Source organism: Haliotis asinina, unplaced genomic scaffold, assembly GCF_037392515.1.
Source record: "Haliotis asinina isolate JCU_RB_2024 unplaced genomic scaffold, JCU_Hal_asi_v2 scaffold_17, whole genome shotgun sequence".
Taxonomy (NCBI): domain Eukaryota; kingdom Metazoa; phylum Mollusca; class Gastropoda; order Lepetellida; family Haliotidae; genus Haliotis; species Haliotis asinina.
This window is the reverse complement of record NW_027133889.1, coordinates 2,554,804-2,567,587: the sequence shown is the minus strand read 5'-3', so window position 1 is coordinate 2,567,587 and position 12,784 is coordinate 2,554,804. Positions and strand designations below refer to the sequence as shown.

Sequence of the window (12,784 nt, the reverse complement as noted above, 5' to 3'; positions counted from 1 at the left end):
TCATAAGCATAATGCATCTCCTGAGAAACCATTACTGGCAAGACGTTCATCACCAGTGCATCTTCCCAGAATAAGCTCTGCAGTACTGAGGCCTGACTAAAAGGAAAAGTCATGGTATAAAATGTCAATGGAGGCACCCATAAGGGGGGATAATGCAAGTGACAGGGATACCCTGTTGGATGAGATGGCCATGACTGTTCTAGCACCTCACAGGCAGCTTGGGTTCAGTGCACATTATTATCATTATCATTACTATAATGGAAAAACTTCGTAGTATGTTGCCTAGAGGATGTGAAACATTTACTAGCCCAAACCCCCTTCAACACACCCTTCCATCTAAACCTTAAGGAATCTGATGGTTGTGAAGTCTATTATAATCTGACCAATTCAACCTCAAGCTAAATATGCCACCCAATGGCATCCTGTAATCTCAATGTACCTTTGCTACAAACTGTACACACGGATTCCTTGATCACTTGAAAATTCCAGGGAAGACCTTGCAGTCATTTCAGGTAGGGTGTGTCGCCTGGGTCAACCTTCATGAATACCTGCAGGTGAGGGGTGTCAGTCATTTGGGGTAGGGTGTGTCGCCTGGGTCAAGCTACATGGACAAATAGGTGTGAGGGATGTCAGTCATCTGGAGTAAGGTGTGTCGCCTACATCAAACTACATTGACATGTCAGTCATCTGGAGTAAGGTGTGTCGCCTACATCAAACTACATTGACAAATAGGGGTGAGGGGTGTCAGTCATCTGGGGTAGGGTGTATCGCCTGGGTCAAGCTACATGAGCACCTGGGGGTGAGGGGTGTCAGTCATCTGGGGTGGGGTGTCAGTCATCTGGGGTAGGGTGTGTCGCCTGGGTCAAGCTACATGAGCACCTGGGGGTGAGGGATGTCAGTCATCTGGGGTAGGGTGTGTGAAGCTACACAAAATGAAGACAAAATACTATCAAAATCTACCATTACTGTGTATGTTGTACCTGCAATCAACACTCAGTCATCCTGTTCAAAAACTCAACACAGGCCATGATAGACCAAATCTGTCAAAAGTGACTCCATGAACATTTCAGATAAGCCTTGAACCTGAAGCTACACAAACCACCCTGAAAACACGCTGTAATACACTCATGCTGTAATGCACAAGCTCTTGACTATGTCAACCCTTAAAAATTTCAAAGCAAGCCCCTAAAAATGTTTACGTCAAGGCCACAACAAAAACTCCCTGAAAAAAAACTCTACCACTGTATGTATGCATGTATCTGGCCTCTGTACACAGTCTATGTGACTACTTGATGATTTCCAAAGAATACCTTGAACCTGAGCAAATCTAACCAAGGTTGTGGACTAGGACTATATATAGTCTGTTTGACCACTTGACTATTTCTACAGCATTAAATGAAAAACCGGGAAAATATACCCATGCTAGCATGCAGTGTTCCCGGTAGGTTTTGTATGAGTGCATGCAGTGTTCCCGGTAGGTTTTGTATGAGTGCATGCAGTGTTCCCGGTAGGTTTTGTATGAGTGCATGCAGTGTTCCCGGTAGGTTTTGTATGAGTGCGTGCAGTGTTCCCGGTAGGTTTTGTATGAGTGCGTGCAGTGTTCCAGGTAGGTTTGTATGAGTGTGTGTAGAAATAAAACAGTAAATGTGTCATCCAAATCTTTTGCAAGTAATACTTTCACTAAAATCGTGAATCATTTCCAAATAGATTGGTTCTTTATATATGTTGTTGTTTTAAGGTACCTTTTGAAATGAAGTAGATCAGAATCTATGCATCCAAAAGTAGTAGGCAAAGGGGTGTCAGATATCTGGGGTAGGTGTGTTACTTGGGTCAATCTACATGAATGGGTGGTGTTAGTCATCTGGGATAGGGTGTATCACCTGGGACAATCTACATAACATCTGGGGTGGTGTCAGTCGTCTGGGAAGGGTGTGACCCTGGGTCAATCTAAATGAACACATGGCGGTGAGGGTTGTCTGTCATCTGGGTAAAGTGTCACACCATGGGTCAATCTATATGGATAACTGGGGGTTGGGGTCTCTGGCTTCCGGGCACGGTGTCACACCTGAATTAAACTACATGAACAGCTGGGGACGAGGGTGTCAGTCAACTGGGGAGGGTGTGTCACCATATCAATCTACATGGACATTTGGGGGTGAGGGTTGCCTGTCATCTAAGTTGAGTGTCACACCTGGGTCAATCCAGATGACACCTAGAGGTGAGGGGTGTCTGCCCTCTGGGAGGGTGTGTAACCATGTCAGTCTACAAGGACACCTCAGGTGTCAGTCATCTGTAGTAGAATGTGTCACCTAGTTTAATCTATATGGACATCTGGGATGTTGTCAGTTATCTGGGGTAGGGTGTGTCGCCTGGGTCAAACTACATGTGCACCTGGGTGTCTGTTATCTTTGCACAGTGTCACACCTGGGTCAAACTTCATGGACACCTGGGTGTGAGGGGTGTCTGTTATCTTCGCAGAGTGTCACACCTGGGTCAATCTACACAGACACCTTGGTGTGAGGGGTATCAGTCCTCTGGGGAGGGTGTGTCTGGCCAATATACAAGGACAGTGGCGTGTGACTGTGTAACCACTAACTTTTCTGAGTAAACTGATGGGTTGGTCAGGTAGCTGTATTCAGCCAAACGAATGAGCGAGTGAGAGAGTCAGTGAGAGAGAAAGCGATGGAAGGTGGGAAAAATAGAAAAAGAAGTGAAGAGAAGAGAAGAGACATTTTCAATCAGACCTCACTGGTTCTCTGAGAAAAAAATCACAATAACAGGAGGTCACAAGTGAATCAAGTTACACTGCACTAAGGCCACTCCCTCTGAATCTGAAGAATCAAAAGTGCAACTCCAGATACCCTGGACTGGTCAGGACAAGTGCTGAAGACTTCGCACTTGTGCCACCCTTAAGATACCCTGAACTGACCAGGACAAGTGCTGAAGACTTCTCACTTGTGCCACCCTAGATACCCTGAAGTGACCAGGACAAGTACTGAAGACTTCTCACTTGTGCCACCCTAGATACCCTGAAGTGACCAGGACAAGTGCTGAAGACTTCTCACTTGTGCCACCCTAGATACCCTGAAGTGACCAGGACAAGTGCTGAAGACTTCTCACTTGTGCCACCCTAGATACCTTGAACTGACCAGGACAAGTGCTGATGACTTCTCACTTGTGCCACCCTAGATACCTTGAACTGACCAGGACAAGTGCTGATGACTTCTCATTTGTGCCACCCTAGATACCTTGAACTGACCAGGACAATTACTGAAGACTTCTCACTTGTGCCACCCTAGATACCCTGCAGTGACAAGGACAAGTGCTGAAGACTTCTCACTTGTGCCACCCTAGATACCTTGAACTGACCAGGACAAGTGCTGAAGACTTCTCACTTGTGCCACCCTAGATACCTTGAACTGACCAGGACAAGTGCTGAAGACTTCTCACTTGTGCCACCCTAGACACCCTGCAGTGACCAGGACAAGTGCTGAAGACTTCTCACTTGTGCCACCCTAGATACCTTGAACTGACCAGGACAAGTGCTGAAGACTTCTCACTTGTGCCACCCTAGATACCTTGAACTGACCAGGACAAGTGCTGAAGACTTCTCGCTTGTGCCACCCTAGATACCTTGAACTGACCAGGACAAGTGCTGAAGACTTCTCATTTGTGCCACCCTAGATACCCTGAAGTGACCAGGACAAGTACTGAAGACTTCTCACTTGTGCCACCCTAGATACCCTGAAGTGACCAGGACAAGTGCTGAAGACTTCTCACTTGTGCCACCCTAGATACCTTGAACTGACCAGGACAAGTGCTGAAGACTTCTCACTTGTGCCACCCTAGATACCCTGAACTGATCAGGACAAGTACTGAAGACTTCTCACTTTTTCCATCCCAGATACCACAGACTGTCTAGGTCTAGTGCTGAAGACTGTGAACTCCGGGCTGTGACGGCATTTCTACTTTAAGAAGCACAACCTGGAACAAGACAACTTTAAGGGTATACAACTAGTCAACAATGAAAAGGTAGCTGAAATGTGAAACAATGCAGACTGCCAGAGACCTGTCTACAAGGCACACCTATAAGAATACAAGAGAGAGGTTACAGATGGCCTAACATGGCCATTCCACTCACACACAGGAAATATTGAACTTGTTAATAGAAACGCCGGGTATGGAGCAATGCAAGATGAATACTGACAGCCAAGACAATATAAAGCCAACCAGTAAGGAGAATGTGTCACAAGCAATCAGCATCACCTGCAAAACGGTACCTGACAACATCTTCATCACCACAGTGGAATTCCAGAAAAAGCTCTGCTGGGCTAGTGCCTGGCTGAAAGCGAGTGAGTCAGTCAGTCAGTTTAGTTTTATGTTGCTTTTAGCACTAGTTCAGCAATATCATGGTGGGAGACACCAAAAATGGGCTTCACACATTGCACCCATGTAGGGAATCAAACCCAGGTCTTCGGCATTTAAGCAAACACTTAAACCACAAGGCTACCCTACTGCCCCAATGGTTAAATGTAAAGGTGTAGATGTGAAAAGTCCAGGGGGCAACCAGACTATACTGCGAACAGGTGGACCTTCTCGCCATTCTATCGAGTTCAAAATGGGGGATAATATTGGAAATCAGCTCACAGTACAGGGTGTGCTTATCAAGTATATTACTACAGGCTGGGAACTCTACAAGAAGGAACAGACAAAGCTCTGAAAGACTTGAACACTATGAGGAAGGTGCAAGGGCATGCTGATCCCATCTAATTGGCTCAAGGACGTCTTTCTCAATGCTACAGATTTCACTTCAACCCACATGTTCCTCAGCAATTCCTGTACACCTAAAATGGAACAAGGTAGGTGGCGAATCAGTGTGTACAGGCACAGTGCAGCCTGATACCGAAAGCGTGAGTGACAGAGTGAGGTGAGTTTTATGCCACCCTCAGCAATATTCCAGCTATATGGTGGTGGTATGTAAATAACTGACTCTGGACCAGACAATACAGTGATCAACTGCATGAGCAATCTCCAACAGGGATCCGATGACGTGTGTCAACCAAGTCAGGAAGCCTGACCATCCGATCCCATGAACCATGGGTTACTGATGATCATTTCTAAAATTTAACATGAAGCTAAAAGATATGAAAATCTGTCATCTAACTCATACAAGCAAAAATCCAGTTAATGAACTGATCCAGTTTTTCTGACAACTTGACCATGCCAACAGACGGCCAACAACCGAAGCTGAGATGGATAGTCAGCTGTCTAAATCTACCCAAGCAAGCATGTATCTGGCCTCTGCAAACAGGGTATGTGACTACTTGATGACTTCCAAAAAATGATTTTAACCTGAAGATACACAAACCACCCTAAAAACACCTTAGAATCTAAATCTACCCAAGCCAGCAAGTATCTGGCCTCTGTACTGAGCATGTGACTACTTGATGACTTCCAAAAAATACCTTTAACCTGGAGATACACAAAGCACCCTGAGGACACCTTAGGACACCCTAGAATCTAAATCTACCCAAGGCGGCATGTATCTGGCCTCTGTACTGGGCATGTGACTACTTGATGACTTGCAGAGAATATCTTTAGCCTGAAAACCACGGTAAAGACACCCTAGAATTTAAATCTAAGCTTGCATATATCTGACCTCTATACATTCTGTGTCATTACTCTATGATTTCCAGAGAATACCTTGAAACCTTAAAAAGCACAAACCCCCCTGAACACCCCCTGTAATCTAAACCTACCCAAGTTTGCATGTTTTTCAACTCCGTACAAAGTCAGTGTCAGTACTGGATGACTTCCAGAGAATACCTTTAAACTGAAGACACACAAACCACCGTTAACACTCCACGTAATCTAAATCTACCCAAGTTTGCATGTTTTTCAACTCCGTACAAAGTCAGTGTGAGTACTTGATGGCTTCCAGAGAATACCTGGAACATGAAGACACACAAACCACCCTGAACACACCCTGCAATGTAAATCTATCCAAGCTAGCATGTATCGGGCCTCTGAACACAGTTTACTTCATGACCTCTAGAGAAACATGTAATCTTAATTTACCATTATCCCGAAGTTGTGCAACCCACCCTCACAACACCCAGTTATTCAAATCTACCCAGACTACAATTTTTCTGGCCTGTACACTGTCTATCTGACCAACACTTCCAGACAATACCTTTAACCGGAAGTTGTGCAACCCACCCTCACAACACCCAGTTATTCAAATCTACCCAGACTACAATTTTTCTGGCCTGTACACTGTCTATCTGACCAACACTTCCAGACAATACCTTTAACCGGAAGTTGTGCAACCCACTCTCACAACACCCAGTTATTCAAATCTACCCAGACTACAATCTATCTGGCATGTATTCAACACTTCAAACGTATACGTTTAACCTGAAGTTGTGCAACCTACACTCACAACACCCAGTTATTCAAATCTACTTAGACTACAATTTTTCTGGCCTGTACACTGTCTATCTCACCAACACTTCCAGACAATACCCTTAACCTGAAGAAGCGAAACCCATCCTCACAACAGTTATCCAAATCCACCCGAGCAACAATCTATCTGAAATGTATACATTCTATTTGAGTGAGTGAGTGAGTGAGTGAGTGAGTGAGCGAGCGAGCAAGCGAGCAAACAAGCAAGTGAGCATAGTTTGACACCCTTTTCAGATATATTGCACCAATTAAGAGCAGGTGACACCAGAAATGGCCTTTACACATTGTGTTTTATGTGGGAGTCAAACACTGATGTGGTGTATGTAAGTAACAAACAATTTAATCACTGGTCATTTGGGTGGATGTGACCATGAGGGTGGATCTGGTCTTGGGAGTTAATCTGATCATGAATCATACCCATGCTAGCATGTATCTGGTCTCTCTACATAAGTCTCCTGGACCACCACTGATATTTTCCACAGAAAACCTTTATACTGAACCCACACAAACATTCATAACAAACACTGTAGACCAAATCTACACACGCCAGCACGTACCCGGCGTCTCTACATAGTTTGCTTGACCATCATTACAATATCATGTATTGCAAATATATCCACGCTGTCTCCTACCTAGTCACTTTAGAAAGTTTATTTGACTAGTTATAAATATCAAACACATGCAGTAATACAAAACTCTACCCCAGCCGTGATGTGGCTGATCTGGTGTATTTGAAAGCTTTTAACTGAAGTTTTGCAGTTATGACATTCTAGAGCACCTTTGTGGGAAATCAAACCCAGGACTTAAGCAACAACAAGGAAACACTTCAACTACTTGATGTTTCTACAACCTGAAGTTCTACACACAATTCACTCAAAGTCAAATTCAATACACAAAGCCACACTGCAGTCTGTTTGTCTTCACCAATCAGTGTTACCAACCAGAACCTATAGAAATCACCTGTCAGACACCCTGTAGACCCATGCACTAATATATACCTGGCCTCATCATACGCTCTATCTGACACACTTTACCATGTCCAGAGATGAACTTTATATAGGTGCTATGCAATCTACCCAAAAGACACCCCTTAAACCCAATCTATCTCAGCTACTAGTTTGATCACTTGACATTTCAGAGTGAAGCCTGAAGCAAAATAAAACATACATAACGTGAACTGTAATAACTGGTCACTACGTTTTGACCACTAGAATATTTCTAGACCATCCAAATTAAACCTGAACATAAGGTTGCATCTACAGGGAACCTGGGGCTTATTTGTGCTAAACTGACTGCTCTGTGAACATCTTCAGCAACAACTGCCTTTAGAAACAATAAATTCCTACTCGGATCATGTGGTCACAACTGCTCACTTCATCCATTGACATCTTTGTACACTCACATAGCTGTACCCAAACATATAGATGTCAATCACTGCATCGTGTGGTCCATATTCCATTATTTATTCACTGCTGTCTTAAAGCTGAATTCCTGCTGAATGCAAAGTTTTCACTATGTGATGGAAGTCAGGACCAAGCCAAATCCTGATGAAAGCATACAAATATGCCCGCAATTTTACATGAGTGAGGGAGTTCAGTTTTACGCTGCTTTCAGCAATATTCCAGCAAATATCACAGCTGGGTATACCAGAAACTGTACCTATGTGTGGACTTGAACCCGGGTCTTTTGCATAACAAGCAAACAAGTTAACCACTAGGCTACCCCACTGCCCTATCCCAACATCTACGTGAACCTCTAAAGCATTGGAACACAATCCTCACTGTCTGAATGCCTCAATAGAGACAGCAATCCAGTCAGAAAAACATCAGTCAACTAGATCATGATGACAATCTGACAACAGCCACAAACATCCACACACCGAAAAGCTTTATTACCACTATTCATTGAAATCAGGGCCCTGGAACCATTTTGGTCTTGTTATAGTCTGTTGGAATGAATCTTGAATAGCTGCTGGAATCTTGGACCTGTCAAACATCATCGAGAAAATATATAATCACTCATACAAGATAAAAGACTCAGACCGTATACCATATAGGTTACAACTTGCACAATTATAATCTCTCATAATTACAAAAAAACTAACCTGACATTGCATCCTAAATTTAACCTTGACCTTACATCATGTGATTTGCAAACAAGGTGACTGTAAGCTGTCATGAAATAGTGATTTCCTAAATTGATTTTATTTTGTTGAATTTCCAAAGTTATTCCAGTAAATGATATCAAGAGCAATGATCTTGGCCATCATTTGAAAACCTGACTATCTTGTGCAACTAGTAACTAGTAACTGGGGCTAATTCTTACCAAGAATAAAAAAATTAATCTCTATTATCAAAACAATGACTCTATGCCACTGTTGCAAACTCATGCCTCTCCGACCATCTGAGACGGTCTGTTTTGCAACTGGACGGTCAGTTTTAACAAGAGTCATCAAAAGATGACATATCCCCCCAGCCCCACATATTTGAAAGGACAAATCATCTGACAGTTACTTATTTTGTTTTTAGACCAAGTCTGAATTGTTTCCATGGAATTCATGAAAAATATAAATGCCATATACCTGTAATCAGAAAAAGTCATTATTTCAAGATCTGTCTCATATATGTGCCAAGATCTTTTGAAAGATATGAAATGGTTTTCAAGTAGTGCTCCAGAAACGACACACCTCTCAATCTTGAGATTAAGTCCGAAAAGTTCACATGGAAACCGAGAAAATCATAAATCACAAAAACCTGAAAGTAGCAAAAGGCACCACTTAAGGTTCCGACTGATATATCTACCAAGTTTTGTAGAGAAATATTGGACGGTTTTTGAGTTCCAAAAGGCACCACTTTGGGGTCTGCCACACATTTCTACCAAGTTACACGGACAGATATTAAGATGTTTTTGAGTTCTGCTCTGGAAACGAAGAAATCACAAAAACCTGTAACTAGCAAAAGGCACCATTGTAGCTTCTGATTGGTATATCTACCAAGTTTATATATGCCTTATATCTGTAATCAGAAAAGTCATTATTTCAAGATCTGTCTCATATATGTGCCAAGATCTTTTGAAAGATATGAAATGGTTTTCAAGTAGTGCTCCGGAAACGAAACACACCTCTCATTTTTTTGTTCACATTTGTAACATGATATCCCCTTCCCTTTTTCTTTAAACTTTCACTGGAAAATTGGAAAATTATTACAAAAAGATTTCTCAAATAATATGGTCGTGTATTTCCTGATATCAGTGGCATTCCACTCCATATATATAATGGCTTCCACACAATATCTTTAACTTGAAAATACACAAACCCCCCTGAACACACTCTGGGCTCTAAATCCACCCTAACGTGCTTGCATCTGGTCTCTATACAGTCTATGTGACTATGTGTAATAACTTCCAGAGAATACCTCTAAAATCAATATACACAAACCATCCGGAAGATAGATACTCAAAACACATAGTCACTACTGACAAAGAGAATACTTTTAATCTGAAGATATACAAAACACCCTGAAGCCACCCTGGAATCTAAATCTGCCCAACCTAACATGTATTTCGAATCCGTACACACCCTATGCGACTATCTGATGACTTCCAGAGAGTATCTTTAAGCTGAAGCTGCACAACCCACCCTTAAGACACCCTGTAATCTAAATCTACCCAAGCTAAGATGTATTTGGCCTCTGTACAGAGTCTTTGTCACGTAATGACCTCCAGAGACTACCATTAACATGAAGCTACACAAACCACACTGAAGACACCCAGTTGTCTAAATCTACCCAAGTGTACATGTATCCGGAACCCAAATCTACCCAACCTAACATAAATCTGGCCTCTGTACACAGTCTATGTGATTGGCGGAGAAGGAAGCTTTGGGAAGCAATCAACATCAGAAGATTAGAACCTCAGATCAATAGAGATCAAGGCGTGTACCTACCCTCTGCCTGGTGTGTCAACAAGGACTCACAGACACTCAATCTAACAGCTGTGTTAAAACAACCATGTACTGTTAAAACATTCCTCCTTTTCATCTCTCCTCTGTGATTGTACATACCTAACTACATTTACGTGCTTGTATATACATCTTACCTCTCTGGCTTCATGTATACCTATATATATTCTGCAATGTTACCTATGCTCATTATCCACCTGACGAAGGCGCAAGAATTAGCCTTGAAAAGTCGTGTTAAAAGAATTAAAGAAGTTGTCATCCATAATAGTGTCTTGTATTACCTCACCAACTTCTAAATGCCTTTGAAGATATTTATGTGACACTACATACTGATTTCCAGAGAAGATAGATGGAGCACCCTGGACACACCCTGTAGCCTATATCTACCTTAGCTTTCATGTATCTTGCCTCCATCCATAGTCTACTTCAGACTACTTCAGCCTTTCAGAAAATACCTTTCACCTGAAGCCACACAAACCATACTAAAGACACCCAGTAATCTAAATCGACCCAAGGGAACACATATTTCGACTCTCTATGTGACTACTTGATGATGTCCGGAGAATATCTATAACCTGAAGGTACCCAAAACTACCCAGAACACACACTGGAATCTAAATCTACTCAAGCGTACATGCATCTGGCCTCTGTACACAATCTATGTGACAATACGTAATGACTTCCAGAGAATACCTTTAACCTGAAGATACACAAACCACAAAGCACTCTGAACATACCTTGGAATCTAAATCTACCCAGGCTTGCATGTATCTATTCTCTATACACAATCTCCTCAAGAGTTCATGTATCTGGCTTCCATACAAAGTCTACTTGATGACTTCCAGAGAATACCCTTAACCTAGAGCTACACAAGCCACATTTAAGACACTCAGTCCCCTGAAAGCATTTCGACATTTTGGAAGAAAATGAGGTAGGTGGTCACATGGTTGCTTGACATCATACCCGAGAGTCACTACATCAAGACACGAAAAATACAGAGCTACAGATCCTGTTCGCTTACTGAGGTCTGCTTCTAGCAAATAAATCAGACCAGGAAGTCCAGTCTGGATTTCGATGACATACTAGATATAGATAATATCATATACATACAACCGTTTAAATTCTAAAGTATTTCTAGCAGCAAGACCGACATAAATACTGACGATGATTCCACCAGTTGACAACACACAGCCGTGGGACGATCCCAATCCTGACTACGTTTCGAATAGACTACTGCAGACCTATATGCAGGCCAGTTGCCTATAATATATTCATTGAAATCTGATCAGGTACAGAATTTATTTTTCAGCAGTCATTGCAAAATTTGCAAACATCATAATGGCAATGTTCGATCAATGTATTGAGCCTGTCTTACGATAAACATCGGGAATGTAAACACTGAAATAGTTATATGTTCAGGGTTCATTATTTTATTAAGTTTTTAAAGTAACTTTCTGCTTTCATTAAATGTGTCTTCCCATTAAATTTATCTGTCAAGGTTCTCGTATGGTGATAATCTTTACCATTATGGAAGTGGACAAGTTCGGTCTCACTACTGTAAGAACTGTATCCTAAATTCCTTAGTGTATGTTTTTGGAGTAAATCGGCAACGACTCTATATCGGTGCAATTTTATTACATTTTCAATTTCCATGTATGTGTAATCTGCAAAATCTGCAAAATCTGCAAAATATACATAAAATTTAAAATGATACAGGCCTGTAACTTTCTTAACAGCTGATAACAGATACAATTAGGAGATAAACATGATGTGTTGGCCAATTTCCGGGTGTTATTGAGTATTTGATGCACGGGAATGCATTTGGAGCCGACACAGCAGTGAAGTGTCATCAGCTGGCCGTTTCAGTTGGTTCTCATGGTAGCATCTGGAGTTGCTCATTTGTGACGTCATTCTAACTTTACGTCACAATATGATTTGAATGACGTCACCACTGTTGATGACACAACAAAACAATTGTTTACGTGTCAATACGCGGTGAATAGTCTTCCAGTTTCCGGGAATCTAATATCATTTATTCATGTTTTTCAACCAATCAGATTACAGAACACAGTAACTTTTGGTTTACAATATAGAATTATAGATGCAATAAATTCAGATAAATCCATACTGCATCGTTCTCTTCAACTGTCCGCTTCTGGAAAAGAAATTTCTTCATGTGTTGTAGTAGAAATTTGTCAAGTGGGATCAATAGCAAAGAAAAACCAGCAATCAAATCAAGACACTAGCATACAATAATAAAATCAAAGAATTTATTTGCATACAAACTGTTTACGACAAATTAATGAATACAGAGTGTCCACCAATATCATGGAGGCGAAAGCATGCATGTACAGTCAAACC

At 41.9% G+C, this 12,784-nt stretch overlaps 1 protein-coding gene across 6 annotated transcripts in view; it reads right to left on the bottom strand.

Annotated features, from left to right (window-relative positions):
• The window catches only part of LOC137269797 (protein wech-like), a 298,390-nt gene that overhangs the window by 28,974 nt on the left and 256,632 nt on the right, over positions 1 to 12,784 (bottom strand). Inside the window, exon 7 of one of the 6 annotated variants that reach the window (XR_010955062.1) lies at positions 8,361 to 8,450. The exons of the other annotated variants lie outside the window; for them this stretch is intronic. The gene's annotated coding sequence lies outside the window, so the exon portion shown is untranslated. The remainder of the gene's footprint in view (positions 1 to 8,360; positions 8,451 to 12,784) is intronic. 6 annotated transcript variants of the gene reach the window in all.